This window comes from Condylura cristata, unplaced genomic scaffold, assembly GCF_000260355.1.
Source record: "Condylura cristata isolate star-nosed mole 26May11 unplaced genomic scaffold, ConCri1.0 scaffold00028, whole genome shotgun sequence".
NCBI classification, from domain to species: Eukaryota; Metazoa; Chordata; class Mammalia; order Eulipotyphla; family Talpidae; genus Condylura; species Condylura cristata.
Window position 1 is genome coordinate 12,911,934 of NW_004567129.1, and position 5,049 is coordinate 12,916,982.

Genomic DNA, 5,049 nt, shown 5'->3' on the forward strand with positions numbered 1-5,049 from the left:
CCCCCACCCCCACCCGCAGGGGGATCCAGCATGGTCTGAAAAACATCGCAGGAAACCAAGTGAGAACACAGGAAGTCAGGTTGTTTTCATAGCTGAAAACGAATTAATGCAATGACAAGAGATTATAAGTCAAAAACCACAAGTCATCTCAGTAGCTTAGAAGTTTTTGATAAAAACCCAACTTTTTTCCTGATAAAACAACAAAAACATCCGGGTGGGAGGGCCCTTCCGGGTGGTGCAATGGATTAAAGCACAGCACTAGGAAGCTGTCCACAGCCACTGTAACACGAGTTCAATCCCCGGCCAGGGAGCTGACCCACACGGCGTGCAGACCTCTCCTGACCCGCCCGCTGCTCCCCTCAGCAGTGTATTTCAGTACATCTGCCTGTTCTGCTCCCCACTCTGTCTCTGGTGAACCCTCTCATCGTCCCTGCACCTCTGGCCTATACCCCAGTTCTATATGCATAAATAAATAAATCTTTAAAAAAATATGAGACCAGGAAAGTCCTTAAACCAAGAAACAACATTTTCTGACACACCCACAGCTAGTGTCAGAAACAGAAATGTTTGAATAATTACGTACTAATGATGACAGCGAAAGTTTTGCTTCTAACATCAGAAAAAAGACACGGATGTCCACTCTTACCACTTCTATTATTGTCCTAGAGATTCAATCCTCTGAGGCACAGAAATAATCTGACTAAGAAATGAGCCAAGGGCCCTTCCTGGTGGTGCAGCGGGTAAAGCACAGCATCAAGAAGCTAAAGACACTTCAACATGAGTTTGATCCCCGCCCCGGAGGTGACCTACATGGCACAGCAGACCTCTCCTGACCCGCCCACTGCTCCCCTCAGCGTGTACTTCATGATCTGCCTGTTCTGCTCCCCACTCTGTCTCTGGTGAAGCCTCTCACGGCCCCTGCACCTCTGGCCTGTACCCCAGTTCTGTGTGCATAAATAAATAAGGCTAAAAAAAAAAATCTCAGAAAGATTAAAAAAAACAAAACCAAAAAACTAAAACAGCAAAACATGAAGACAGAGACAGAAATGTGGGTCAGTGGAGGGCAGGGCAGGCCCGGCTATTTTTGAGTACGGAAGAGAGGGATTCTCTAGCTCGCAAGGCCGAGCAGTAACTGAACAGCATCTGAAGACATGCACAGACTCAGTCAGACCTACGCCTGGGCAAGCAGGGGCTGGTGACAAGGCAGAGCTGCCTCGCTGTGCCAAGCAGATCAGGGACCTGCACTCAGTCCTCATCAGGACTCTGGAAGGTGAATGCCCCCACTCCTCAGATGGAGAAACTGAGCTTGGGAAGGGAAAATGTGGGGCCTGTGGCCAGGTCCACGGTGGCTACACTCCCCGGCCTGCTCCAAGCCCCCTGTTGGTGGGCAGCAAGCCCTGAGCCCCAGTGTGCCCCCACTTCGTGGCCCGCTCTCATGCCCAGCATCCCAGGCTGCACTCTGTACTTCCTGCTAGGTCCCTGACTCTGTTTCCCCTCACATCACACCAGAACTGCAGGGCTCTCCCGTCTCAGACTGATTCAGAGTCCCTGTGATGGGGACATGAGGTACCCACAAGTGCACTGAATCCCGGCTGAGTCCTTGGGAAATGCCTTGGGCCTCGTGGAGGCCAAGAAGCCCCGTCTTGTCCCTCCCAGAAGGTGTAGTACAGTGGGGGTGCAGACTCAGGTGGGAAATCCCGCTGGGGATGATAAACCGGTGCCTGTTGAGGGGACTGTGCACCCAGCTTGCACCCACCCCAGCTCCCTGCCTTCCCTGTCCTCCTCAGAGAGCTGAGGCAACACAGAGGCCATGGCAGAGATTTGGGGGCCACCGCAAAGATAGACTCTGGAAGTCTGTGTGATGACTGTCTTTCTAGAACTCCATCTGAGGACCACACCTGATTCTGGGAAAGGGCTTCCCACTTAGAAACAATGCAGGCTCCTGGTGCCATTCACAAGGCATCTGCGCTCTCCTCACAGTTTACCCCTGCTCCCTCTAGGGGTCCAAAACAAAGCCCACTCTCCAGCCAGGCCCGTCCAACACATGTCATCACAAATCCAGGCGCCCCTGGGAAATGTGGACCCAAACCAGCATGTGTCCCCTGGAAACCCCCAGGCCACCCACACCTGCTGACCTTCTCAGTACAGGCACAGCCTCAGGACACGGCGGTGCAGGGTCCGTGATGTCCTCAAGACGTGGTGCTCCAAGTAATCTGAGGAAGGGGAAGCAGTGGTGAGGGGCCATAGGTGGACTCTGCCCTCCCCCACGGCCCCTCGGCCCCCTCTCTCCAGCTCCATCTCCCCTTGACATGCCCCAGTATGGTGCCTCGTAGTCAGGCAGCCACGAGTGCACATGCCGCTGGCTCCAGGAGCACCCCCTTATGAATGGTGCATAGGTGGAGCCATGGCGCCCCTCTCCGAGGGCTGGGGCGGCGATCCGGCCCACGTGTTTGACTCCATTACTGTGAACCCACTCCGGCCTTCCTGTTCTTTCCTAGCATCTGCTGAACACACCATGAGCAGATGGGACCGAAGATGGGGTGCGGGGCAGGGGGTGGGGGCCCGTGACGATGACAGGCTGTCACAACTCTAATTCCCATTTCATCCCTGCCTGCTGGGGCCCACGGACAGACAGCCCTCCTGTTTCTGCCTGAGCCCTGGGCCCCATGTTCCCTCCCTGCCGTGCAGAAAAGGGGGGAGGCTAACCCCCACAATGCCACCCATGCTGGGGAGGGGACCAGGTGGTCTCAGAACAGAGGCAGGGGGCTATGGAGGGGGTGCGCACCACCAAGGAACCTGACCCTTCTGGGTCTCTGTTCCCTCACGGAGATAGGGGCTCAATTAGAACAGCGTCTGGGGGTACAGGGTTCCACAAGACGATTCTGGGAAAAGCCCTCCTTCCCCCTGCCACATTTATCTGGGTGCAGAGGCTTAATGAGCTCATACCGCAGTGAGAAGTGTCCAGGAGGCCTGCGGAAAGCGGCCTGTTTAACAGCATTTCACTGCGCTCCTGAGCCAGGTGAACTATCTGGACCAGGATCCAATTTAGGGCCCCGAGGAGCTGATGGCTACAGCTCACACCTGGAAATGCCGGGCATGTCGGCAATGACCCCAGGGCTTCAGATCTCTGACCTGGAAATGCCCCACTGAGGTGAAGCCCTCCCCGCCTCAGACACAAGAGGCACCAGATGAGAAGCAGCTATGGATAAGTCAAAGGGGCACCTTTCTGGCCCGTTCAAAGCTCCCCAGGGACTGCAGGGATCCACGCAGAGACCCGGCTCTGGGGCCAGGAACCGCCACCTTCAGCCGAGAGCGCGGTGGAGCTGTCTCAGGACCAGCCACGCTGCGCCCCGCCCCTGCGCCTGGGCCGCGCCTCGCAGGACCCAGCCCCACCTGTGGCCCGGCCTAGGCCTGGGTCAGCCCTGCCCACACCATGAAGAGCCCACCTCAGGGATCTGCCTTGAGCAGCACCCCACCTCCCCACTTCTCATCACCTTTGTGGGCCTGTGGAAGGTGACCAGCTGCGGGGTGGCTGCAGGGGCCGGGTCTGCTTGGGGCAGAAAGAGGGCATTTTATTCCCCTGCATACTCTGCAAAAACTGGGGTCTCTCCTTGCTGAGTGAAAGGAGCACCAGCGGCCTCCCCACTCTGTACATGCTCCAACCTGCCAGGGCTGAAAAGGGCCGGTGAGAGATTTTGGAATCAAGAATTTGGGGGTCTTGAATCCTCTCCCCTACAGGACAGTGGAAAATGGAGCTGGGCGAGAGGAAGATGCCCACCCCCAGATCCACCGGCACCCCAGCGACCGCAACGTGGCCCACTAGGTGCCGGTGGAGTGGGGGAGACCTTCCAGCTCTTTCTCACTGAGGGGCCACTTGCCAAGAAGCGCTGAACCTCCCCCCCACCCTGCTGCCCCCACCCCGCCCTGTAATGGCTTCCCATGGGCTGCAAGGGTGGACAAACTAAGCCCACTCCTGGCCCAGCAGGCTGAGGGAGTGGGGGGCTGGGGGGAGGGGGGGCTTGACTGGGTGAGGGAGTTGGTAAGGTCACCTGGAGCAAGGCTGCATACTGACCACCGGGACCAGAAAAAACACCCCGAACCTCAACCCTCCGAGCTTCGGAATTCTTCCTTCTCGCCCACTGCAACAAACCCACTTTGCCCTTCCTCACTTTGTCTCTGGTGAATTCTTGCACCCCCACACCAACGGCCTCACCCCAATATCTGCCAAACTTCAGGATGGGGGAGGGAGAACAGCTGGAGTCTCAGAGGGACGACAGCCCCATCCCCACCACTCCCCAATCAACCGGTAAATCCCTGGTGTCCACTGAATTCTCACTCACCCCAGTTCGGTGTTACGGGGTCCTCTAGCTGAGCCCCAACCCGACAAATGCGTCTGTCAGGCTGCTTAGATTCCCCAGACGAGTGCGGAGAGCGTGGAGGCGGAGCTGCTCCTGCATGGGGCTCACCTGCGCCTAGCCTCACCTCGTGCATCTCCCTCATCTCCCTCATCCCAGACACCTGGGGCAGCCACTCGGGCAGGGGGGCGGGGCTTGCTCCTCAGCCCCGGAGGTAGCCCCGAAGCCAGGCAGCCCGATGGGACCCCCTCTTGCTTCCCGGGGCCCAGTTTATCTCCCACACTTAAGTCGGGCCCTGCCTCTGGCAGAGGCACCCCGGGGAGCGGAGGCCGCCCCAAATGCCTCCGCGGAGAAGCAAGCTCTGGGCCCACACCAAGGCGTGGGCGAGGGCTTCTCAGCTAGCTGTAGCTGTCCTGGGCAGGACGCAGCAGGCCCGGGACTGGGACGAGGCACTCTGGCTGGGGGCCAGAGGGGCCCCCACAGCTGAAGCCCACCACCTGTCGCACCCACTTCTGGCCTGTGCCTCACCTGTTGGCCCTCACCTGGCACAGTGCTGGGCACCAGTACCCTTTGGGGAAAATTTTCCTGGTGGTGGGCCCTGGGCCGCTGAGGGAGGCTCACAGAACGTGGACTCCGACTAGGCCTGGGTTGGCCTTCTGGCGGTGGACCCTGGGCCAGGGAGGCGCCCCGCCCC

The 5,049-nt window shown here is 58.4% G+C and overlaps 1 long non-coding RNA gene across 1 annotated transcript in view; it reads right to left on the reverse strand.

Moving 5' to 3' along the window:
- Window positions 1-5,005, reverse strand: part of LOC105854184 — a 16,868-nt gene extending 11,863 nt beyond the window's left edge. The window contains exons 1-2 of the long non-coding RNA XR_001145884.1: window positions 4,898-5,005; window positions 2,136-2,213 (exon numbers count right to left, since the gene is read on the reverse strand). This is a non-coding gene — a long non-coding RNA (uncharacterized LOC105854184). The remainder of the gene's footprint in view (window positions 1-2,135; window positions 2,214-4,897) is intronic.
- Between the last annotated feature and the right edge of the window lie 44 nt (window positions 5,006-5,049).